The sequence below is a fragment of the Sebastes umbrosus genome, chromosome 21, assembly GCF_015220745.1.
Source record: "Sebastes umbrosus isolate fSebUmb1 chromosome 21, fSebUmb1.pri, whole genome shotgun sequence".
In the NCBI taxonomy this organism is placed as follows: domain Eukaryota; kingdom Metazoa; phylum Chordata; class Actinopteri; order Perciformes; family Sebastidae; genus Sebastes; species Sebastes umbrosus.
This window is the reverse complement of record NC_051289.1, coordinates 20,379,228-20,392,642: the sequence shown is the minus strand read 5'-3', so window position 1 is coordinate 20,392,642 and position 13,415 is coordinate 20,379,228. Positions and strand designations below refer to the sequence as shown.

At 40.9% G+C, this 13,415-nt stretch overlaps 1 protein-coding gene across 3 annotated transcripts in view; it reads right to left on the bottom strand.

Moving 5' to 3' along the window:
- The window catches only part of LOC119480373 (matrix metalloproteinase-16-like), a 167,393-nt gene that overhangs the window by 142,214 nt on the left and 11,764 nt on the right, over window positions 1–13,415 (bottom strand). Inside the window, exon 2 of one of the 3 annotated variants that reach the window (XM_037756529.1) lies at window positions 11,570–11,774. The exons of the other annotated variants lie outside the window; for them this stretch is intronic. The gene's annotated coding sequence lies outside the window, so the exon portion shown is untranslated. The remainder of the gene's footprint in view (window positions 1–11,569; window positions 11,775–13,415) is intronic. 3 annotated transcript variants of the gene reach the window in all.

The window sequence follows — 13,415 nt, the reverse complement described above, 5'->3', positions numbered from 1 at the left end:
GGAATTTAGTGGTGTGAGCATCATTTAACAAAATGATTTGATTCTGAAGTTCTAAAAACCTTAAATGGCTCTATAGCAATCCAGTCTTCAGAATAAAATATTAACGTGTTTTCCGTATTATATTGTTTACGTAAGTATTTTACTTAGTTTACGTACTTATTTTAAGCCCATCCATGATGTTTTCCTAAACCTAACTAGTGTTTTTTTGCCTAAACCTAACTGTGGATGTTATTGTAGTTTTGTTGCCTAAACATAACCACGAGTGTTTCACGGTAAAGACGTGGCATGTAAATGACACGTGAAAAGCCTAAAATGAGTTGCGGAATGTCCTTAAACTGTTGTGCTATTTATGCACCTTCCCATGAGATCCGGTTGGCGTTATAGTTAGGTTAGGTTTAGTAAAACATCATGTTTTGGGTAAAAATATATACGTTAATTTTGGTTTTACACAAAACACAAACACCTCTCTCCTGGTTGAAAGTCACGTGTTTGACAACCTCCTCCCTACGGAAACTTGCGCAGACTTTGATAAAACCTATTCGAGATACATCAAATACAAACTTAATCCGGAAAGAAAAAATATTCCACACCTACGCATGCATGTCAAACGTTCTGTTGTACAGAAACTGTAAATTTGTAACTGTAACAGCAGCTTTGTGCTAAACATCTGTTAATTAACAATCACCAGCCAACACAATGACAATTATTTCTAGCCAATTTCCCTCTGAAAGGTTTCCTCTTAATGAACAACACAGCTCATCTTATCTCTTCTTACAAAGGAACAAAAAACAGTTTTGTTCTTGATAATACATAAGGAAAGGGTTGTGAATATGCTGATAAGAAGTTGTTATAAATGGGTGGAAGAATTGTCAGTCTACTGTATCTAAGCTTTCAAAAATCCATCCAAGTGTCCTGGAAAAACCCTCCTTCTCCCCTAACAAACAGCACGGCAGAGCTTTAGCGGATGGCTGCGACCACAAATGAACTCTCCAAACAAGAGAAACGAAGAATGCGACGATTCTGCCGTCGATGGATTATGCCCTAATGTCCAAAGTCAGTCAGTTTCCGTGGACTTTAATCCCTGTCTGATTTGAAATCTATTTATATGGAGCTACTTCTCCCAATTCAGAGCTGCTGTTGACGGTATTTTGAGGAGTGGAGAGGACTTAAATCTCATCAAGACTTGTGGGGGGAGATTAAGAGTAACACTTTGGGGGTTGACGGCTGATCCCTGAACAGCCTGCGGTGCGGATGCCAGCATATCTGCAATCTGTGTCATTAGGGCAAACACAATCAAGCGTCTGACCGGAGTTCACCTCAACATCTTATGCAAAAGACGAAAACATGACAAATTTAGCCTTATAGCACCCTTTGCCTGACAAAACCTTTGGATTTTACTTGACCTTATCTGGCAGCATTACATTACTGAAAGGAAGAAATTCCATAGTTAATCCCTATTAATCACAAATTTAATCGCATCCTTTTTATCTGTACAAAATGTACCTTAAAGGGAGATTTGTCAGGTATTTAATACTCTTTTCAACATGGGAGTGGGCAAATATGCTTGCTTTAGGCAAATATATGTGTATATTTATTACTGGAAATCAATTAACAACACAAAACAATGACAAATATTGTCCAGAAACCCTCACAGGTACTGCATTTAGCATCAAAAATATGCTCATATCATAACATGGCAAACTGCAGCCCAACAGGCAACAACAGCTGTCAGTGTGTCAGTGTGCTGACTTGACTATGACTTGCCCTAAACTGCATGTGATTATCATAAAGTGGGCATATCTGTAAAGGGGAGACTCGTGGGTACTAGGGATGTGCATTCCAAGCAAAAATGCTATTCGAAAATCACTGGGAATTAGTCGATTATTATTCAAATAATCGACACATGCATACTGTAGTAACGTTACTACCAGGCAGCGCCTGCAACGGTTAATACAAGGGAAATATACTGTATATGTTTTAAGATGTTATAACTTAACGACTATTCGAAAAATCGAAAATCATGACTCATCCCTCGTGGGTACCCAGAGAACCCATTTTCATTCACCTATCTTGAGGTCAGAGGTCAAGAGACTCCTTTGAAAATGGCCATGACAGTGTTTCCTCGCCAAAATGTAGTGTAAGTTTGGAGCGTTATTTAACCTCCTTCGCGACAAGCTAGTATGACATGGTTGGTAATTAGTAGTTTCGACTACAACCTACCAATCGCAGGTTGTGTTAATGCGTTAAAGAAGAGGCATTAAAACGAATTGGTGTCAACGCGTTATTATCACGTTAACTTTGACAACCCTAGTATTTTCATCACCTCCACATATTGTGATTATGCGATTGTGGTTGAGTTATTTTTTTTTAACTTTTTAAAAAGGTGCCATATGCTTGATTTCTGATATTCTGATGAACACATAACAAAAGGTTTTTCTCTGGTTCCCGCTCCCATCACCGACCACCCAGGATTAAAAATCCCTGATCTGGCTCACAGATTAGCATTAGGATAAGCATGTTTTGTTGTTTTTTTCCCTACACGTCAAGCATCTCTGAGATCTCGGATTTACCCTCCAGTCGGCTGACGCGATGGCGAGTTCACACGTCATATTAACAAGGAGCATGTCGGCAAACACAAACAAATCCACCGACAGCAGGCGAGGAGTTGTTGTGGCGGCGGTTGGCGGATCAAAACAAAGAACTTTAAACCCACAGATGTTTCCCCCTCTCGACGCTTCTCAACATACATACACCGCTCACGCATGTGTTCGGTCAGCCTATAGGAGGCATAAATCAAAGCAGGAGTCTAAATGTGTCATGCTCAGTGAGGAGAATACTCATTTCAATCCTCTCAAAGAGGCTAACCTGCAGCATTTTTTTACCATTTAAAAACTTCAGCAAATAAAAAAATGGTAAAAAAAAGGAAAGCTAACAGCCCAAAATAGGGCTTTGCTTCTGCGGCTCGGAAGAAAGACTGGCATCCGTTTGCCACATGGAGACAAGTGATGTGTCTTGTAATTGAATTCCTGTCAGATTTGCTTAATGTGCTGGCTGTCAGCTTGTCATCCGCACATCTTCCAAAAACTTTCATTATGCCTGTTAGCGTGCCCACGCGATTGCGCCCACATGGTGAAAGACACAGCTATGCACACATACATATGCACACCCACAAGCCATTTCAAATCCTGTCTTTTTCTTTCAGCTTACGGTTCCAGCCCTTAACCATCCGTCTTCTGCTGCGGTGGTCTTTATTCGACGCCATGTTTGACGTTTGCTAGTTATAGTGTCATCCAACTTCCCGGTGATTCACTCCAGGACCACAGATGGAAGCAGCCCCTGGCTCGGCTTTGCCTTTTTTTTTTTTTCATGCCTTCACAATTTGCAAACGCCGTACCGTCAAGACGTTTAAGCAAGCTCTCGGGCGGTGTGGGGGGGAGGGGGTTCAACAGGTTTTATTTTGTTTGCCGCCAATCTGCCAGTAGTGCCTGTGCCAAGGCAAGAACGGACTCAGCACAGTTTGCATCTGCAGGCGCTGGCAGTGTGGCGTACCAAGCAGGAAACACATGAAAAAACATAAAGAAAAAAAAATCAAAAAGACGACACAAATTGATATTTCAGGGATGGGAATTTTTCTTTCACGTGTGTGATGTGATTTTTGTGAAATAGGCCTGCCGTGGTGTTCATTTGTGTATTGTCTCTCTTCCAAAAAGCGTGCTTTCACCCCTGCCAGGGGTATTGGCACATTAATTAATAGCATGCACAAATCAACAATGCTGTACGCCAGCGGTCCCCAACCCCCGGGCCGCGGACCGGTACCGGTCCGTGGGTCATTTGGTACCGGGCCGCACAGAAAGAATAAATAACTTACATTATTTCCGTTTTATTTATTATCTGAATCTGAATGATGTTTTATTTTGAAAAATGACCGGATTCTCTCCGTTACATCGTAGTGATACGTTAATAAAGTAGCTGCATTTAAAGCCAAACTGGATTTGTGGGGACGGCGCGTGAACAGAGGCATATTGGACATGTTTCAAACATTAGCGGGGATTTTGGGTGAGACTGAGCCCGAGCCTTCATTCTCCCAGCTGGTGCACGATCACCTGTCTTTGCTTTTAAAAGAGTTCGAGCGCTACTTCCCAACCACAAAAGACCCACGAACTGCCAAGGAATGGATCCGCGACCCATTTGTCAACAAACCAGGAGAATCCAGCATGTCTGTGCAAGAAGAAGATCAGCTGCTGGAGATCGCAAATGACGGCGGCCTTAAAAGTGTGTTCGAGACAACAACTCTGCCGGTGTTCTGGATTAAAGTCTCGGCAGAATACCCTGAGATCGCCACAACAGCACTGAAAACCCTGTTGCCATTTCCGACATCCTATCTGTGTGAAGCGGGGTTTTCTGCAGTGACAGCAACCAAAACTAAATTACGGAGTAGACTGGACATAAGCAACACACTTCGGGTGTCACTGTCTCCTATTACCCCTAGATGGGACCGTCTCGTTGCAGAGAAACAAGCTCAGGGCTCACATTGATTTAGCGTTATGGTGAGTTAATTTTTTCATGCACTTTATATTCGTTTTTGTGGTGTATCTGTATCTTATTTTTGTAGGCATGTTTAAACGTTACCATAGCGACCAGAGAGCGTTAGGGGGCAGAGAGGATGATACTCATGTTATGTTGTTGGCGCGATGTTAAGAGGACGCTGCTAATAAAGTTGCATATGAGTACACAGTGCATTCACGTTTATTATTATATTTACAATATACCACTGTTTTTATGCCGGTCGTATCATTTTATTTTGTTGTATTTATCCGCCACACCTTGAAGGCCTGTCCGTGAAAATATTGTCTGACGTTAAACCGGTCCTTGGCGCTAAAAAGGTTGGGGACCGCTGCTGTACGCCACTTCAGGTGTCAGGAAAAAAACTATGGAACTTTATGAGAGCTCTTTTGTCCGGACAAATGACAGCTCCAAAACGTGATCACACACGCACTCACGTTGATGGCAAGCCGAGCATGGACAGCAAGCAAAGAGAATAATGAGCAGACCGATGCAGCATTGCAGTCTCTCTGGCCGTAGACTGATGGGCCAGGGAACTCATTGCATTAGCGAGAGAGAGATGGAGGAGTAGAGCACCACACAGCGAAATAGTCGCCACACACACACCAGTGGAAATGCATCCCGCAAACACAAATTACCTGCCAGCATCCATTCCAGCTCCTGTATGTCACATTTATGTGAAAGGTTAAACAGAAACAAATGGTTGATTTGGCCTCGCCGCTGAAGCTTGGCAGGGGACAGACTCTATTTGGCTGGGGGGGATCCCAGGACAGAGGTGACCACGGTGGAAAAGGGGGCACCGCTGTGTGTGCTGCTTTAGTGCTGATTTAAGAGTCACGTTAGAAAAAAAAAAGGCACTGTTGTGGTTTAGTTGCGGACAGACTGAGTGAAAAAAAAGTTTGTTTCTACATAAAGTTAGACACCACTGTCTCGCCTCTCGGAGTTTGCACCCGATTTAACCTCGACTGCTGCTGACAATTTCGATTTAGTGACTTCTCACACCGCCATAGCGACGCTTTCTCTAAAATAGAAAACAATGCAACACTTAAGCATGAGCTGACAAACTGGTAAGTGAGATGTTTATGTGCTAAATAAGAGCTCTCTGGTTGTCTAATCTAAAGAATTCTGATGGTTTTCAACACTATGTGGCTCTTTTCATTAAAAGCAAGCCCCTAAAGCAAATATATCCATTTATGCTAATAGTCCACTTGATTAAATTGCTCATTTTGAAGCATTCACTACTTTCCTCCAGGCACTTGTGAGTTTGATGAGAAGATTTCTACCACTCTCATATCTGTCCGTTAAGGATGAAGCTACAGCAAAGAGTGTAGAAGCAATATAGAGGCGAAACTCCGGTGCTTTTTTGACAATGGCCTCTATATGGTGCTGCGGTAGCGCTGCCGCCGTTTTGGACTGAAAACGCCAATGAGTCCATAGCCATGAATGTATAAAGAGACATCTGTAAATCAGAGGATAAGTACGAACACTTAAATAGCCCTCATTTAAATCATTATGTCCTTAAAGTTGTAAAATTAAGTAATAGCCCAATCCAGAGTTATTTTCCTCGACATAATGAACGTGCATCAGACCCACGGGACCGCACCGCCCTGCATATGACATATCCGGTTCCTGCTAGCTGTATGAGGCTGTAATAATGGATATATTGGCTGTAATTCATCACTTTTATTATCTTATAATACACCCAGGGGCTGTACGCTGTAAGCCTGTACCGTGGTAGACGTATTAGCGTCTCTGTTCCCAAACAACCGGCTATCGGCCAGTAGCTAGTAGCGCTTGTAGCATGACATCAACAGAGTTTAATGAGAGTTTTTTATGCTAAATGCAGTACCTGTGAGGGTTTCTGGACAATATTTGTCATTGTTTTGTGTTGTTAATTGATTTCCAATAATAAATATATACATACATTTGCATAAAGGAGCATATTTTCCCACTCCCATGTTGATAAAAGTATTACATACTTGTCAAATCTCCCTCTAAGGTACATTTTAAACATATAAAAAATGTGCGTTTAATCACGATTAACTATGGACAATCATGCGATTAATTTTGATTAAATATTTTAATCGATTGACAGTCCTAGTGATAGATGAAACTACCCAACAGTATATAAAATACTTACTAATATAAAGCACAACAGTAAAATGATACTTACACACAGATGTATCAGTAATAAAAATCCAATAATATAATCACTATAATTATTATTACTACCTCTAATAATAACTATTATTATTACATCAATACTGCAGCTGCTACTACTTCTACCACTGCTTCTGCTACTGAGGCTACCGCTGCAAATACTTGGTCTACTACAACCACAGCTGTCATTTGAATTGTAAATGATATCATAAATTAATTAAAGCAGGATTATCAGATACAGCTGTAACCATGGTTTTAAATCTACTAATACAATACCCCGCCGGTGTAAGGCGGTCTCACTGTGCTGAAAGTGATTGATTTGTGAGTAAGACTTGTGCTCAAGGAATTGCAATAATCAAATCAGCTCTGTAGTTAAACTTTTCGCCTCCGCAAGAATCCAGGAACACGCTGGCATTTCCTGCGTGCTGGCTCATTCCTTTACCCTTTTCATTTAGACTCTATTTTCCTCCAGCTCCAGCCAGATTAGATGTCCTGATACACTGACTCAAAATGTTGTTATTGACGTCTTTGATGAGTTAATTGCACATTTGCATAAAAGGTCAGGGCAACGGCGGACGTGAATCACGAAAGTGTACAGTAGGGGGTCCGTTTCCCAAGCTCCTCAGCCTGCGTGCTGGAGTTTATTTTCACATGTCGCATCATCAGAAATGGCAGATCGTTCCATTAATAGATGTTGAGTGCGTCCTGTGTGGCAGGCTGTTAATGGTGGTGCACACGGAAAAAAAAGCTCATGTTAAAACAGCTATGCAAAACCAGTGTTGTTAACATAGCATAACAATAAGTGCCGTGTCATATATAGTCTGTCAAACACCTTAGTTACAGCACTGTGTTTACTGTTACAGAATAAAAAGAATTGACCCATCTGAGCTCCTCACAGCGTGGGCCGGTGTAAAATTGGGTTAGGACGGTTCTCCAGGGCCCGGAGAGAGTTTTTTGGGGGACTTCAGAGCAAGAATGTGATAAGAATAACAGCTCACCACCTACAGCTAGCCAAAGGGGGGACAAACACAGAAACCATACCTGTGAAGAGGAAAGACAAAAAAAAAAAAACAGAAAGAGGAAAGAGAGCCCGCTGCATGTTGGAGACACGCAGGGCAACGCAACAAATCTGAAGTACGGGGGCAAGGATGCAGAAACAGCATTGACTCAAACAGGAGTGACAAATCATTAAACCCGAGCGGTGCATTTGCTCTGTGAGAAACACGATCAACAATTCACAGGAAGTTCATTAATTTCCTACAGAGCCGAGGGACCGGGGGGGAAAACTGCAGTCGATGTCAACAAGCCCGTCAACCGAGAAGTTTGCCTCAACTGAACTTTTCACTGCGATCGACTGTCAGATTCTGAACAATAATTCAGCCTCGATGTTGGATGAGATTTTGTTAAAAGCCACTCAGATCTCGACAATTTATTTGGAGACTAAAGGACAGCACGTCTTGCTGTTTATTATAACTCTCTCTCTTTAGTGTAGTACGATTATTGGTGATATTAAAAGACACGTTCAATCATATGTTTATTACAAATCAAAGCCATTTTGTGTATGTTTTAGAACAACATATCCTCATACAATGGTTTGTATGATATCTTACGAAAAGTTATTCCTCATTCGCTCATATTTTCGTTCTCCTATGACGCACGTCTGCTCGCTACATGCATACAGTCTTTTCAAAATAAAGTTCCGTCTTCACAGGAAACTGCTTGGTTAGGTTTAGGCAACAAAACTACTTAGTTAGGTTTAAGAAAAGATCAGGGTTTGGGTTAAAATAACTACGGAAGTGGCGTTACTTCATTAAGGAAGTTACGTGACAAGTCAACATGGCCTTCTGGTTTCACACGGGACATGAACAGCAGTCTCCTGGGTGAAAGTCTGGAAAGTCTAATCCACCCCAAGCTCCTCCCTCTGTCACTCTTTATACTGCATAAACGCCCCCAGTGTTTAAAGGCCTTAACACTGAATGAAAACATAACCTTGTTTAAAGGAAATGGAGCACCTTTAATTTGGCTCAAACAGCCATTAAACCAACTGCACAGATGTTAGCTGTAGTGAATTATGTGTTTTATGTCCTAAAGTACTGCTGTCCAGCACAACTGAGACTACACGGAGGATGGTACACCAGTACATCAAACTCTTTTAAATACAGACTTGCATTCACCTCCACCAGCTCTCTCCCTGTCTCTGAGTTATATTCACTCATATTAAAGGCAATCAATGAAATTAAGTAGAGTGCTTCTCGTTTTGGCACTTTCTCTCTTGGCATGCATATTAAAAGGCACTTTTTAATAAAGTAGCTGACGCTAATATCAGTGTTAATCAGTCTATAATCAGTGAAGGGTCCGTACACTCCGAGATGAGCCATTCACCAGAGCTGCCAACATCCTACTGATAGAACCAGTTAAAGAAACAAACACAGACCCACCACCGTCACGACAGTCGTGTAATGACAGAGTTGGTCATGTGATGAGAATATAGCATTATATCCATTCAATTTAGGTTTGATTACCTTGAACGACAAACGCTGGCCTGTCGTGAGGTATCCATATTTGTTTGTTTTTTCAGGAAAGGCAAGGAAAATGCATTTATATTGCACAATTCATATACAATGCAGCTTCAAAGTGGTTTACATTTACACTAGAGCTATAAATTGATTTAAATCTTTAATCGCGATTAATCGCATGATGGTCCATAGTTAATCACAACTAATCCCTCATTTCTTTATCTGTTCAAAATGTACCTTAAAGGGAGATTTGTCAAGTATTTACTACTCTTATCAACATGGGAGTGGACAACTATGCTGCTTTATGTAAATGTTTGTATATTTTTAGTATTGGAAATCAATTAACAACACAAAACAATGACAAATATTGTCCAGCTATTGCATTTAGCATAAAAAATATGCTCAGATCATATCATGGCAAACTGCAGCCCAACAGGCAACAACAGCTGTCAGTGTGTCAGTGTGCTGACTTGACTATGACTTGCCCCAAACTGCATGTGATTATCATAAAGTGAGCATGTCTGTAAAGGGGAGACTCGTGGGTACCCATAGAACCCATTTTCATTCACATATCTTGAGGTCAGAGGTCAAGGGACCCCTTTGAAAATGGCCATGACAGTTTTTCCTCGCCAAAATTTAGCACAAGTTTGGAGTGTTATTTAGCCTCCTTTGCAACAAACTACTATGACATGGTTGGTACCAATGGATTCCTTATGTTTTTCTAGTCTTATATGATACCTGTATCTTCACTCTGGCTTTAAAACTTAGCCCACTACAGCCTAAAATCCGCAAGTTGCGTTAAAACGTTAACTTTAACAGCCCTAATTTAAACTTTAAAAAAGGAACTAATATCTTATATCTAAGTGCCATGTCCGATATTCCGAAGCTTCCAGTAAAATCAGAGTTTCCTTTTTGTAATCATGGCTTGGATGATGACGTGACGCTATTAAAACTGGCAACGACGGTGACTGGGATATGACATAAACAATCATTATTCTGCAGCCATGCCTCCAGGTCAGTGCAGAATTGTTAAATCGTTTTTCTAGTTCCCGCATCAAAAACTCTACTGATTACATTTACATTACAAATATTCAAGGAAAGATATTAACGAGAATAACTTTGTGCCCTCTTGATTTTTATTTGCATATTTATGCGAACTGACAAGGAACACATTTGAGATTTATTCCTCCGGGGGCAACTGCAATGTAATGTATCAACAGTTATATAATCTCACTAATATAAACCATGCACGGTATGTGAGCAGGAATCATTGTAGTTAAAAGGTGACTCGTGTTATGAGTATACTGTAATCTCCTGGTAATCATATACTGATGAATCATCACTTGAGTTCACAGCGTGCAGTTCATACTAATTAGTGTGTGCTGTGGAGATGGTTGATACCCAGCTGTAAACATGAGGCAAGGCTGAGACACTAGGAGCAGAAACTGGAAGAAAAGACTATTCACAATTCAATCTGCTGGCCAAGAACTTGAGGGAGTTGCAATTTAACCCTGACATGATCAAATAGATGTTGGGCCGTCTCGCTGACAGACCACAATTAAACTGAGACCAGAGTTAGAGCAGCACAGAGTCTCTGCAGGGAACTCTCTCTTTGTCTCCTCTTCTCTTTCCTCTGTATAGCTTCACCTGCAACAGTGAAGCGAACCACATGCAGAAATGATCCGATGACACGGCAACGGCGAGGTGCTTTAGCAGAGGGAATAACTTTCACCATTATTCCTCAAAGTTTTTCTTGTAAGGGAATCAGGGATACATTAATTATGGATATAAACAAGTAAACAACGATTTATGGCAAATACGTACACCTTTTATTAGAAAATAATAAGAAGTGCAACTGCAGGACCCGCTGCCTCAGTTCTCAAGATACAAGGCAGTGCAATATTTAACAAAAAATATAATAAACCAACTTCTATTCAAGTTAAATGAACAGTGGTTTAACCTGCTGCTTCTGTCCTCATTTTCAATATAAACTGTAGAGTGATAATTCAGAGATCAACCGCTTACAGTGCTCAAACAGCTTGGGACAGAATCAATCCTATACAAACGCTGTTTAAATGATTTGCTTATAGTAATCAAGTAGTCCACCTACTGTGTTCATTTGGGTTTTTTTCATACATGAAAACATACAGAAAAATAACATTTTAAAACTATGTTAGACTAACGTTAGTTGAATATGTTTTGTTTTGTACTTTACTTTCGTGATAATTTGCCTCGCAGACCGTCTGATGCTGCGTGCACAGAGATATCATGACGGGGAAAGGAAAGTAATTTTCTCTGAATGTAAAACCAACAGCGCACGGGGAAAGCACCTGTGGGTGAAGCCGCCCTCGTCGAGTGGATTAATAGCGCCTGAAACTCTGCCGACCGGCTCCTCAGCACCGCAGCGCCAGCAGCTCATGCAGACCGACGCCCGTCTCCCTCCACGCCGCTACCGGGTGATAGAGCGAGGAGTCCAGTGTGCCGCTCGTCTGCGTGCACGGCATGGATGCGTGCTGCTGGCAAGCTGGCGCAGGTCTGGAGAGTGAACCGGAGTAACGTTTAACATTTCTTTACTACTAAAAGTGCTAAAAAACAGTTTCATATAACGTTTGTCGTCCTTAAATACAAGGTGCAAATCCTTAGTAACGATACAATCGATTTTTGTGTTTCGAATCGAATTAATATCGATATACGTCTCCCGTGAAGGACAACTTGCCAAGTGCCTATCGATGAAGTTGGATCGTAGGAATATAAAATCGATACATCGATGTAGTAGATGAATTGTTACACCCCTAAAAATTATCCAAGCGAAAACCCAGCCCAGTGTTTCCAACTCTTTTCCAATTAAAGTCGCTAGCAGCACATACTGTAGCTCCAAAAGTTGCTATATCTAGTCGGCAGACCATCCAATCATTTAATTTGGACAGAAGGAAATGATTGAACGGGTTCATTACAGTCCTGCAACAGCCAAAGATACCTGCTTTTTTTCCTTTTTTGTCAGAGCATTTGATTTACATATATTAATAATATATATTAATAATATTAATAATATTGTCTGTATATTGCTCTCAGGTTTGAATGGTTGCTTCATATATGATGAGTATATTTTCAGTATTATTCTTGTACATGTGTGATGGGATGATCTGTAAAAGAGTTAGAAAGGTTGTGGGACTGTATACTCTTGACTGTGAGTAAAGTTCTTCATGCAAACAGACTTCTGATGACTACTTTCTCCACTAAGTGTGGGGACTGCTTTCTGTCCTTCAGACTTTATCAGAAGGACAGAAAGCAGAGGGGAGCCCAGGGTAGGGGGGGGGGGGGTTCAATGTTCAAGGTAGACCTCTGGGATACAATATACAATACACCAGAGTTTACCCATTGTTCTATCTTCCTACATATACATTTATAGTACAACCGGTGTATGTTATTGAAGGCCATTTATATGACAGCGTATTAGTAGGGACGTCGTATTAGGGCCATTATAGGTTAAAAAAAATATATATTTCAAGGGTTGAGGGAGTGGGACAATATTCTGAGAAAAAACTCTGTGATTTTTCCCAAAATATCTTTAATAAATAATTTTGACTCTGATGGTGTTACGTCACTTTGGCCGTATGGACACTCGCGACCCTCGCGGATGCGTGGATGGATGGATGGATGGATGGATGGATGGATGGATGGATGGATGGATGGATGGATGGATGGATAGTCCGCTACAATATAGTGTTAATATATTTTTCACTCGGCGGCTCATGTTACCGCAGTGGCATATGTGGTGTGATGAGGTTGATCCAATCTTGCAAAGTGAAGCGATGTGGTTCCTTAACAAAAAAAAAAAAACTCTATTTGTCATCACCACGGTTTTGCACTCCACTATTTTTCCATGTTTTGTTTTTCGTAAATGTACGACTTTATAATCTCGCAAACATGTGAGATTTTTCTCCTAAATTTGCCACTTTAAATCTTGGAAATTGGATTTTTTTTCTCAGAATATAAACCCCCTCCCCCGGCTCCGTAATTATTATTATTTAGCTGTGTGCAATTTCTTATTCTTACATAGAGTCCCTTTAACATTAATAGGCAGCAGAGAAATAAAAATAAATTGCTGCTAAAAATAAGCAGCGGAGGCTGTGACACACAGCTCAAGGAAGCAATTAAGATATTTTAAAAGCCTTA